Source organism: Magnolia sinica, chromosome 7 (assembly GCF_029962835.1).
Source record: "Magnolia sinica isolate HGM2019 chromosome 7, MsV1, whole genome shotgun sequence".
NCBI classification, from domain to species: domain Eukaryota; kingdom Viridiplantae; phylum Streptophyta; class Magnoliopsida; order Magnoliales; family Magnoliaceae; genus Magnolia; species Magnolia sinica.
Genome location: NC_080579.1, coordinates 88,238,371 through 88,251,914, shown reverse-complemented (window position 1 = coordinate 88,251,914; position 13,544 = coordinate 88,238,371). Strand labels below are relative to the sequence as shown.

At 40.3% G+C, this 13,544-nt stretch overlaps 1 non-coding gene across 1 annotated transcript; it reads left to right on the top strand.

The window, feature by feature from the left end:
• Nucleotides 1-2,720: 2,720 nt before the first annotated feature.
• LOC131252353 (small nucleolar RNA R71) lies at nucleotides 2,721-2,827 on the top strand. Its single transcript, XR_009174378.1, has one exon. It is a non-coding gene; the product is annotated as a small nucleolar RNA R71 (small nucleolar RNA).
• The last annotated feature ends 10,717 nt before the right edge of the window (nucleotides 2,828-13,544 follow it).

Sequence of the window (13,544 nt, the reverse complement as noted above, 5' to 3'; positions counted from 1 at the left end):
AAGAGATAAATTGTTGAGGCATTCCTCAAAACTACTTCCAAATACAGAGAAGTCGTCCATGAAAACCTCAAGAAACTTCCCAACCATATTTTAAAAAGTACTTAACATACACCGTTGGAAAGTTGCGGTGCGTTACACAATCTAAATGGCATCCGTTTGAAAGCAAATGTGCCAAATGGATAAGTGAACGTGGTTTTCTCTTGGTCTTCAAGGGCTATCTCTATTTGGTTATATCCAGAATATCTATCAAGAAAACTATAAAATGAGTGACCTGTTACCCTCTCTAAAACTTGATCAATGAATGGTAGAGGGAAATGGTCCTTCTTTGTGACTTAGTTCAATTTTTTATAGTCAATGCAAACATGTCAACCAGTGGTGACACGTGTTGGTATGAGTTCATTATTAGAATTCTACACAATAGTTATTCCAGATTTCTTTGGGACTACTTGAGTTGGATTCACCCAAACACTATCGGATATTGGGTAGATGATTCCCACATCCAATAATTTGATTACCTCATTTTTTACAACTTCCATCATGTTTGGATTGAGACGCCTTTGAGGTTGTCTAATTAGTTTGGCGTCATCATCGAGGTGGATCCGATGGGTGCAAATGGAAGGGCTTATACCCTTGATGTCAGAAATGGTCCAGCCCAAGGCTCCTTTGTGGTCCCTTAGAACTTTCAACAATTTAATCTCTTGATCCTTCTCTAAAAATGAAAAGATCACCATAGGATAAGTTTTATTTTCACCTAAGTATACATACTTAAGCTCATTTAGCAGTGGTTTTAAATCAAGTATTGGATCATTGGTTGGTGATGGCAGAGGTCACAAGTCCTCGATAGATAGGATTTGAGTGCGTGGTCTCCATTGGTACATACCAATGTCCTGGGGGATAGTGCTCTCATTATCATCAGAAATTTCAGTAAACACTTTTTCTAAATCAGAATTTTTCAAGTCTCCAATGACTTGAATCAATTCCTCAGTCAGACTAGGTTCTAATTCCTCTTCTTCTATCAAGCAGTCCATAAAATTCAACTCATGGATCTCATTATTATCAATGAGCTGCTTACATAGATTGAAAATATTTAGCTCTAGAGTCATGTTACCAAAAGACAAGTTCATCATTCCATTTCTGCAATTATGATTGCATTTGAAGTTGCTAGGAATGGGCGGCCTAAAATGATGGGAACTTGAGCGCTAGCATTTACACATGGTTCAGTGTCTAGTACAATAAAATCCACGGGGAAGTAGAATTTCTCCACTTGGACTAACACGTCCTCTAAAATTCCCCTTGGTACCTTAATAGAGCGGTCAGCGAGTTGGAGTGTAATCGTGGTTGGTTTAAGCTCGCTCAACCCCATTTATTTGTAAACCGAATAAGGTACTAAGTTGACACTTGCACCCAAATCTAGCAAAGCATGCTCAATTTGAAATTTTCCAATAATACAAGGAATAGTGGGACTTCCCGGGTCTTTGTATTTGGGTACAACCCTTTGTTGAATGATAGCGCTCACTTTCTCAGTAAGGAAGGCCTTTTTGTGCACATTTAATTTCCTCTTTACAGTGCACAAGTCCTTGAGATATTTAGCATATGATGGAATTTGTCTAATGGCATCAAGTAGAGGAATATTGACAGTAACCTTTTGGAGCACATCCAACACTTCTTGATATTTCATGGAGACAGTTGGATTCCGAAGTCTAGATGGGAATGGAACTGGAGGCTCATATGACTTAGTCTCTTTATCCTTTTGTTGTTGTGGCTCTTGAACCATAACCGGTTCATCATTTTCTTGAGACAGTGGCTCATCCTCCAGTATTTCTACCGGTTGCATTATCTTGTTATCGACCTCTTTTTCACTTCTCAAGGTAATGATGACCTTAGCTTGTTCATGATGTAGCTCACTTGGATTTGAGTCTCTAATGAAATGTGTGTTTCTAGGGTTTGACACAGGTTGAGAAGGAAGGGTGCCTTTTTCCCTAGCATTTAGTTGAGTCTCAATCCTAGCCACAGCTGTCTTTAATTCCTGATTTGATTGGATTAGAGACTGATTCATTTGAGCTTGAGAGTTCATGAATGTGGTCAATGCATCCTCCACAGATGATCGCTTTGGCGGGGGTACATATGGTGCATTGTTAGGTGCCCCAAAGAAGTTATTTTGTGGAAGCATTTGAGGTACATTGGGCACATTAATTTGTGGTTCATTCCTCCAACTAAGATTAGGATGGTTATGCCAATTTGGATTGTACGTGTTTCCCAATGGTTGCATAACTGACCTTTGGTAATTATTTATAGCATTTGCTTGATCATGCTCATGCGTGATATTTTGTACAACTGAGATTATTGGACAATCCTTTGTGTCATGGTCTGTACCACCACAAATGCTACAAAAATTACCTAAGGAAGTGTTTGCTTTAACCATATCAACCTTCCTAATTTCCAAGGCTTCGACCTTTCTAGCCAATGTAGCAAATTTTACATTAAGGTCGTCTTCCTCTCTTAGGACATACATTCCCGCTTTCTCTCTAGGAATGGGTCTAGTTTGGTTTGATCTAGCAGAGACATCCCATGTCTGAGTATTCTCTGCTAACATATCTAGAAAATCCCAAGCCTCATTATGATCTTTGTCAAGAAAGGTTCCACCACACATCATCTCTATGAACTGACGGGTATCCATGATGAGCCCCTTTCGGAAAGCATCAATCAAGTGCCATGGTTCATAACCATGATGTGGACAAGTAATTAGAATGTCTTTGAAGCGCTCCCAAGCTTGAAAAAATAGTTCATTCCCCTTTTGGGAGAATGACATAATTTCTTGTTTTAGTGCATTTGTTTTGTGCTCGGGAAAGAACTTTTTCAAAAACTCTCTACTTAAGGCTTGCCATGAAGTGATGGTATTAGGTCTTAGAGAGTTGAGCCATGCTTTGGCCCGATCCTTTAGAGAAAATGAGAATAACCTAAGCTTAAGTACATCCCTATTGTCATTGTTTACTTGTAACGTTACAATTACTTCCTCAAAGTCCTTGAGGTGCAAGTAGGGGCTTTCAGAATCTAAGCCATGAAATTTAGGAATTAATTGAATCACACCTGGTTTAAAATCAATGTTCCCTGTGTGAGCAGGGAACACTATGCAAGATGGTAAAGTTGATCTCTCAGGGTGTAAATGTTCACGTAAAGTCCGTGGTTGGTTTAACACATTCCTATGAACTTCATTTTCATCCTCAAGAGGAGGATTATTTTGATTTATAGTTGGATCTGGCAGATTTGGATTTGGATTATCAACTGGGTCTGCCATGGAATCCAAGTGATGTTGAGTACCTCTTCTAAATGAATGATCAAGGCCTGGAACTAGTCCCCCTTCAGAGGAGAGTCGATTGTTTTGATCCCTACTCCAACAGGACATAAACCATCTACACCACACAACAAATACCACTAATTCAAATAGTAAGTATGATACTTAAAATAAAAATAAAAACTTAAATCAACAACCCAGGTGGCAGGGCCAACCATGAGGGTTCAATCCACAAAGCAAAATAAATCAACAACAACCCAGGTGGCAGAGCCAACCATGAGGGTTCAATCCACAAAGTAAAATAAATCAACAATCCAGGTGGCAAAGTCGACCATGAGGGTTCAGTCCACAAAGCAAAATAAATCAACAACCCAGGTGGCAGGGCCGACCATGAGGGTTTAATCCACAAAGCAAAATAAATCAACAACCCAGGTGGCAGAGCCGACCATGAGGGTTCAGTCCACAAAGCAAAATAAATCAACAACCCAGGTGGCAGGGCCAACCATGAGGGTTCAGTCCACAAAGCAAAATAAATCAACAACCCAGGTGGCAGGGCCAACCATGAGGGTTCAGTCCACAAAGCAAAATAAATTAACAACTCAGGTGGCAGAGCCGACCATGAGGGTTCAGTCCACAAAAAATTAAAAATAAATAATAAAATAAATAAATAAATAAAAGTAAAACTAATGGAGAAATTAAACTATGCTAATCTGAAAAATAGATTCAGCGGATGATCTTTGTGATCAAACAGCAACTATAGGACAACCATAGCACTTGGGTGATAAAATCCCAAGCAGGGCAACCTTATGTCATAGTTAGTGCTTGAAAGACCCAACTGAATTTATTTTCAAAGAAAAAGAAAAGAAGAAAGAAAAATAAAAAATATATATATAATAATAATAATAATAAAATCTACAGAAAATCTGGAGGGTTTAGAAGAAAACTTACCTTAGCTATCTTGCACAGATCTGATCTATCTCAGTCTCTCCCCAGCAACGGTGCCAAAAACTTGATTGCTTGCCTCCAAGTGCAGAGGTTCATAAGTAATATCCTGTGAATACAGGGTCGATCCCACAGGGAGATGAATTGTGAGAAGGAAAAAAATCAAATGCAAAACAAACTAAGTAATAAAAACTAAACTGATGATTTGATTTTTGGATTTTTGAATGAATGTAATTCAATTGAATAAAAAACACCCAAGCTTCAAAGTTCCACACATAGGTTAATGTTCCAAAATCATGATGACTTGAATAACACAACTAGGATCTGAGCACTATGGTCAGCCTAATTGAAAAATAAAACACTTTAAATATTTTAATAAATGATATAAAAGATTAGAAAATAATGGATTTGCACCATTGACATATATTCTCAAGCGCCAGTGATTTTAAGTATTCAATATCTATAGGATAATGAATATCAAAGAAATATAACAGGTTGAGAACATCTCCTATCTAGGAAATCTGATTAATCTAGGGTAAGCCTATCCATCAATGTAGATCTCATATGATGGAAACATATGGATCTTACAAAAGGATAAAAAATAAAACCTAAATAATAGATAACATGCATACACCATTCTTCTCATCATTAAAGCAATCAATCATCATAACTTAAAGAAATATTAAACCCATGTGCTTCCCTTCTAGCTTGGGCTAGAGGGAACTTAGAAAAACATAATTAAATTGCAGAAATAAAAAGCAACAAGAAAGAAAAAAAGAAAAATTGCAAAATAGAAAAGATCTAAAAGGAAAGAAACAACTTATAAAGCTTTAATAAAACTAAAAACTCTTTAAAAAAATCCTAAATATTGCTCTTGAATGCTTTGAATCATGTTTTAGAATGCCCTAGGAGGCCCTATTTATAAGTAGGGAACTCCAATCTTCGTACAAAGTTGAAAACCCTAGAAAACGCCTCAAATATACGTATTTTTCCAAAATAGACTTCTCGTTGCATAGTTCGTTTAAAACAGACTTCCTGTTGCGCAGTTTTCCAAAATAAACTTCACAGCTTCATAATACACTTTTTTAGGACGATTTCAGGATTCTTCACTTCAAATCTTCGATTCTCTTCATTCCTCGCTTGGTTTTCTTGGATCTTTGGCATGTGAATTCTTCAATCTTGATCTCATAAGATCTATCCCCTGCCTTGGTGATTTTTGAGCATCAAATTCTTACTTTTTAACACCATTTTTCAATCCAAGCTCTTAAATTCACCTTGCAACACATACATGAGTAAAATAGAATATTAAGATGATTTATGTTCATAAAACCAAGATATAAATGAGAAAAATTATGCAATATTTGAGTCTCAACAGGCCCAACATCAAGACAATGGGTAAATGACCTGTGCACTCACCTCAACGGTTGATTTGGACACCGGATGTATGTGAAGAGTTGAGGTCGCCTTTCCTTCTCCCTAATCTCGTCTAATCCCTCGTTCAACTATATATTTTCTTTCTCTGTATCGTTTCTTTTTTCCTTTAGATTTCTTTCACGCAATCGTTGAGACGGACGGGAGATGATTTTATACACGGGACGACATGGTCATCATTGAATATAGAGGTGATGAGACGTGGGATAGGCATGACGCGGTAAGGGTGAGGCATAAATGCGTTAGATATATATATTTTTTAAAAATTTGAAAGTGACTTTTTACTATTCCAAACATTTTATACTAAGTGGGCCCCATGTCACGTGTAGGACCCGTGTCCTAGAACGTACCATTCCGTAGGCTCCCGTGGTCCTTCTGGTCGAATTCTGGCAATCCTCGACCCATATCCGACGTTTGTGTACAATCCTAAGTTGGGTCCCACATACCAACGTCGGCTTGATTCGAAACTTGTACCTTAGTGACCGCACCATCATCGCGGTTCCAACGCCGCGACTCGCACACCAAACCGATACCCAGGCTAGGAGATGTGGGCCTGCGTTCATTCCGAAGAACGCCGCGCGTTACGAATATCGAGGGAATCTTTACGATATCTCCCATCAATCAATGTCAAGTATAGCCATACCTCAAGTACAACAACCCATCCCTACCTTTTCAAAAGTCAACTCTCTCTCTCCCCTCACCATTCCTCTTTTTACAAAAATTCAAACTCACCCATACCTCTTCATTTCAACCACCACATCACCCATCCCTTTAATATATTTTTTTCTCTCTTTCCCTCATTCTATCTCTACTCTCCCAAGCTCCATACATCTAAGCCTTCCCTAGCAATTCTAAGAGCAACAAGTGTGGCCCATTTTTTCACCCTCTCATCTCTCATCCCCACCATCAAGACTCCATCATCCACCGTTAAAAGTCGAGCATAGGAGCATACAAGCCTAAGGGAGCAAGGAGAAGGCCTAGAGGTGGGTGATCCACCGTTATTTCTCATATTTTTAGGCCACATGTGGTGGGACCTGTTTGATGTATGAATGTAAGAAATGGAGGGCCCATAGTGGCGGGGTCCCTCCTCTCTAACTCACTGTATCTCTCTCCCTCTCTCTCTCTATCCATTTTGATGTAGTGGGCCCCACTAATTTATGTTCTATCTGCACTGTCCATCGTGGACGTTGGGACTCCACTGTGCAGTACACACACCCAGATTCATAGCTTAACTGGCAGACTGAGTGGAGATACCTCATTTCAGCAATTGAGGTCTTGGTGTCGATCCCTAGCAAGGGCGGCTAGCATGGTGTGTGTACTATGTGGGCCCCACCGCATGATGCATGTGTTTCATCAAAACCGTCCATGCATGTGAGGCCCACGGTCATCCGTCTGTCCAGCGTCTCTGGACGCTAGACGTTGGTCGCTGATAACGGTAATATCCCTCACTCTCTCTCACACACACATATATTATATATAATTTTATATTATTAACACATGTTAAGGAAGGCCACTCTTACGTGGGCCTCACCTTAATGTATGTATATAATCCACTCCGTCTATTCCCCAGCTCATTTTATGCGTTGAGCAGAAAGATGGAGCTAATCCGACTTTCTGGCGGGCCATAGCATGAAGAATAGTATCCTCATCTTTGAATTGCACCCTGATATTTCTATATACCAAAACCCATCCAGCATTGGACTTAATGGGTTTGTATTGAGCCGTGGGGACCAATGGCTGGGTTAGATCAATCTGATGTTGGCCCTACCACAGAAAAATGGTTTTTCAAAAAAAAATAGTATACAAGCAACAGCGCCTGCTGCTGCTGACCGTGCAGCGCAGGCGGCTGCTGCGAGCTGACGGACTGGGCTGGGACCACGGGTCCCAGCCGTGGACCCCACCATGATGTGTTAGAACATCAACACCGTGCATTTGATAGGTCCCCTTCGGGACAATGGGCCCCCCAAAAATCAGCTGTATATAATACTTAGGTGGCCCACGTTACAGGAAACGGTTGAATTGAATGTCTGCCATTGAACCCTTTTTGGGTTTCCACGGAAGTTTTATATCAATATGAAATTTTTTTTTCTGCTTCACCTGGGTCCGTGTGACCTCGTGAACGGATTGGGTACAAATAAACATTACAGTGGGCCCCAAGTCCACATGACCTTATCAGCAGGTTGGATGGAAAACAAAGATTATGGTGGGCCCCAGGTCCACGTGACCTTATCAGTAGGTTGGATGGAAAACAAATATTATGGTGGGCCCCAGGTCCACGTGACCTTATCAACAGGTTGGGTGGAAAACAAATATTATGGTAGGCCCAAGTCTGTGTGACCTTTTCCACAGGTTGGGTGGAAAAAAAACATTATGGTGGGTCCCACATGGGACCCACTGATGTATGTATTGTACCCACTCCTCTCATCAATGGGGACCTCCACCATGAGGTATGTGATTTATTTATGCCGCTCATCCCTATGGGACACACCATAATGCATGGGCTGCTTCCAAGCCGTCCAACCATTTTTTAAAAGATCATTTTAAGGCTTGAGACTAAAAATAAAGCAGATCTAAGATTAGGTGGACCACATTATAGAAAATAGTGGGTTTGAACGTCCACCATTAAACCCTTAGAAATTTTAATGGTGAAAATCCTTATCACCACTTATATTTGGGTGTGGCCCATTTGTTATACGCGAGGCCCATTGTTGAGGCCCACCTTGAATTGTATAAGGCCCATTGTGAATGGCCCATTGCAATGTACATAAAGCCCGTTGGTGCGGCTCACTGATACAGCCCACTTGATGAACATAAGGCCCATGTGATACAACCCATTTGATGTACTTAAGGCTCAATGGGATGTATTTAGGTCCATTGCAATATGTGATTCCTCCATGATGTATATAATGATGTTTGCAACGGGCCTTGCCTTAGGAGCAATGATGGTTTGACGTCCACATTATATGGATAATGCTGGTTAAATGTCCGCATTGTCACTCTCCCTAAGGCCCATTGATAGGCCCATACTGGTAGTGTGTAGGCCATCTAAGCCCATTTTCGCTATGCACAGAGCCCATCACCATATAACATGTTTAGTATAGATCCATGATTCATGATCATACACATCATATATATGCCTGATATGAGGAGTGACTGATCATAGCATATGCTTACGGGCGGATTGTTTATGAGCTCCCTGATAGGTGGAGTTGCCCTACATGAGCGCATGGTACGCACATGATTGTTGCATGTCTGGTGGGGTGATTCATGCACTGACATTTGTGTGATTGTGATTATTGTATGCCCTAGTGACATCAGGGTCATAGCCTCCACAGACACATCGTGGGTGGTTGGATTGGATACCGAAAATACTGTTTCTAGCATCCGGGCGCCATAGATGTTCCTAGGTGAAAATTCTTGAACCTGATGGTACCAGTAGACAGTGGATACATAAGCGTGCGAGGGCCGTATACCAGTAGGCCGCGTCTCCCACTGTGTCGTGGTCGGTTGGAAAGGGGTGTGACCTTACCCGCCTAAGTGAGAGGGCAATTTCTAGGTTGAGTTTGACCATCTTGAGGAATCGGTCCGCTATCGACGAGTCAGGCCCAATATTGGCAGGCGGATAGTGAGGTCTCTTCCACTCTCCCAGTTATGCATCCGGATAGGGGCGACAAGCTGGCGTAGAGTGTACTAGACCCCGGTGATTATCCAGAATGAGATCTGTACTGATATATGATGAGGTTTAGCATACTTGAACTGCATCTCGTATCGCATGGTCTTGACATGGCCGATAACATTTATATCTTGTACCGCATAGCCTTGGTACGACTGATTGCATTCATGTACTCATCAGCATGATTCCGCATTTCTCTAACCTTACATTCTGAGCACGCTTATATTGCGCACACACTTATACCACCCTCTAACCTTTCTATAAGCTTATACACGATCGATGCGTGCAGGTGATGCCAGGACGCAGCCGTAGCATATGAGCAGCAGGAGTGTGCATTCGAGCTTTTGGAGTTTCCGTTATTTGCATTATCTTATATTTTCCTTCAGACGCTTTCTACTTAAAAGTTTTTTATCATAGTGGATTTTGTGATGATATTATTGTAGTTATTGTTCATGGGTTATGCTTATGGTTATGCTTATACTGAATCAAAATCATATTTGAAATCCTCCTTATAGGATCCTAGGATCGGAACTTGGTGTATAGATGTCAGGAGCCAAGAATGGGGTACTACAGAGGCTGTCGGCGCCGGATTCGACATTCGAAAATTTTGTGAGCCCGGTTTCTGAGTTCGGGGCGTGACATCACGTGTGCACACATGTACGGTGCATGCCATGCATTGATTCTAATGAGGCATATATCTTTCGATCTAACTATTAATATAGAACGTGCCATGCGACGTTGAAATCACAGTGTTAGTGTGGTCGTTTGGGTATAAGTCTTGGGTCATTGCAATACTAAAACATAGCAATCGATTAGAACTCGTCAATCCGGTCCATTAAAATGTAGGTCGACACAGAAAATCAAGCTTAAGGAAGGTTAATCAGGATACAGGTCTCACAGTTTGTCTTTAATCTCACAAGCTTATATGCTTATTTATGTCTTTTAATGATATTTTCCTAACACTATAACCCTTCATGAGCCGTAAGTCGAGCGGATTATCACAAAGAGCGGATCATCATCTCTAGGTTATCATTTATCGACTTTTGAGAGTCTCAGTTAATGATTTTGTTGTTTATAGATAGGTTGGTGTATGCAAACATATTCACATTTCAATTTAAATTGAAACATGTGTGATTATTTGTTTATAGATTCTCACATGTTTTATAAAATGCCTAAGTAATTGCGTGTATTATTCTATTGATGCTCACATGTTTAATGGAATGCGTAGGTGAATGTGTGATTTTATTAATGCTCACATGGTCAATGAAATGCCTAAGTGATTGTGATATGTTATTGATGCTCATATGTTCAATGAAATGCTCAGGTGGTTGTGTTGCTAAATTTAAATTTCATATGAAATATTGTTGTGATTATTCAATGAATTGTTAATCCTTAACAATGTTTAAAATTGCTTAGGATATTGGGTCAGTCGGTAAATCACCCAAACCAAAGGGCGGCCCGAGTTAAGTCGGCCACCCTAAGCTTGTTTGATCGACCCAGATTGAATATGGATGACCGACGGTAGCTGGACTACACAGGTTGCTTGCACCCAATATCTGTTACGTCGAGGTTCTCTCAAGTCAATCAAATTAATCCGCTAGCCGACTGATTATGTATGTTTAGAATGTATGACACGACCAAATCGAATATACGATACCCTATTCCCTATGGATGAGTTCATTCATAACCGCTAATGCGATACGATCCTACTAAGACTCATGAGCTGGGCATGATGGTATGGGACACCGTGTTGGAGCCGTCGACATATGCCGGGATGACGGGCCTCCCTATAGTGACTAGTGAGCACTCATGGAGGTGATGAAACATTGTTCGAACGATCCCCTTCAAATTACCCGGTCGATGGTTCCATGTTAGAGTACTGTTCGAACGACCCATGCATGAATGAAATTGGGTGACGAGCCCTTTCCTTTATGTGTTTTGATTTTATGTGACAAACCCGTGCCTTGGAACTGAGTGATCATACTCAGTATTTAGGTGACGACTCATACCGAGTTGATCATCATACATTTGGGTATCATGTCGTACCTTTAGAAATGTTGATTCGTGATATAAACGGATGATACCTAAATTTGGATCAATGGACACTGGTGAGGAGCCGTTATGTGCCGCAATGAGTCATGTGATCTGGATAAAGAGTCACAATATAACGTCGGTATCATATCTTTGCCAATATGCTAAATGAATGAAACTTAATAATTACTCGGCTAACATACGTATTCACTGCATTGCATTAGATATGATTTTACGATTTAGCATTGGAGTTGCTTGTGAGGGAGTTTTGGCATTTGCGAAATAGGCGTTGAAATCGCGTGTGAGGAAGTGTTGGATTGAAATGTGCATGTGTCATTACAAAATCTCGTTCATGTATTTAACAATAATATTTAGAAAATGTTTGATTTCTTGTTTTATCATTACCTGCACTGATTGGGTTGACAACATGTGTAACTTAGAACTAATGGAATCACTGAGTTAGCTACTCACTCCCACCTGGGATGGTATTTTAAAACATCAACTAGACATTGTTATTAATGAAGGTTCTATTGAGGCCTCAGGTGGGTATGCTTAGATTAGCTTGCACTTTCGCTGTGATGCCTTGAAAGCATCAAACAAAGCTAGAAGACTTTGCTTTTATTTTTGTTTTGTGCATGTATATGTTAGAGTCTCCGATCGGACATGCTTTATATATAAATTTTATGGTATGTTCATTGTGGCTTGTATAATCCCCATTTTGGGCAATCACTATTATTGGAATTGTATTTTTGACTATTAGTCGTATATTTAAGATTTTTGTTATCTGTACTCGCTTTCGATCCGCTAATTTGAATTGCGCTACTTTGATTGCTCGTGTGTAAAATGAATATGAATCTAAACTAAGTCACACGTGCCTTTTGATTTAGTTAACACCAGGGAACTCGGTATCAGAGTCTATGTACTCTGCTGATTTTCAGGGCGTTACAAAAGTGCTGGACCATTATGACTCAGGCGATAGCTGTCCATTTGCGATTAGTCCAGGGGCTGAACGATGCTTGCCAATTAATGTGTGCCCCCTCGTATCTCGCAATCACCATCATATCTTTTCGAGTCTCACACCGGGCATTGTCTTTTCTACTCTCGCCCTAATTATGAAATGACAAATCTGAGTTCGACTTGAAATTTCAAGTAAAAGAAAATGATCGTGCTACTTGCAGTTTGAAATTTGATTCTCTGCTTCCATACCAGTTTAGGTTATTACTTCCCAAGCTTGTGCACGTCGAGCTTGGAAGTGGGGGGTAACTGTTGTGGGGAAAATCGAATTGGTCACCCGTACGGAAAATGAAACTAATCATAAGAGAAAGTGACTTTCCCAATAGAGAGATGAGTTCTAATCTGACCCTGAGCTAAGTTGATTAAGGATAGAACTTAATGATGTGAATTATCTCCCAAACTGTCTAGATTGACCTCGACTAAAGGCGGGACGAAAAACTCAAAAAGAATCCCACCTTTAATCAATAAAGGAAAGATATAACACGATTCTATCCGAAAATAATACTGATTAAGGTGGGCTCGACGATACTTTTGGATATAGATTTCTATTCAAATAAGGACCCTCAAGTGAATCCAGTGGATCCCACTAAAGATACGTAGGTCTATAAGCTACCTAAAAATCCTATAAATACACCCATTGCAACTGTAAGTAACAAAAACTCTAACTTTGGTTTGGCTTCTACATTTAGTTGGCCCATCTGAATTAGGTTTCGGAGGGAGGGTCTCCGGTCACAATCAACACTCGTTGTTATCCTTTACATATTGTCTGTGTAAGGTATACTTTGGCAAATTTGCATCCACATTTGAATTCATTTTTACAGCTCATGATCCCAAAAATGAAGCAGCTCAAAATCTTAGGTAAACCATACCACAGTAAACAATAGTAATTGAATCCTCACCGTTAAAAACTTCATGGGTCCACCAAAATGTTTATTTGCCATGTTACCTATAGATAAGGTCATAAAGACAGAGACGAAGAGACAACACAAATCTGTTCGTCCTTGACTGGACTGGGTTGGGGGCCCTTCGATCCTTTTGTGTATAAAGTTTTGCTCCTCGGTCCGTGGCAGTTTTTTTGTGATCTTTTCTAGGGTTGGCTGGGGGATCTTCTTGCTGCATCCCGAGTTTTTGGCTTTTAGCTTCTGTTGACATTTAGAGGAT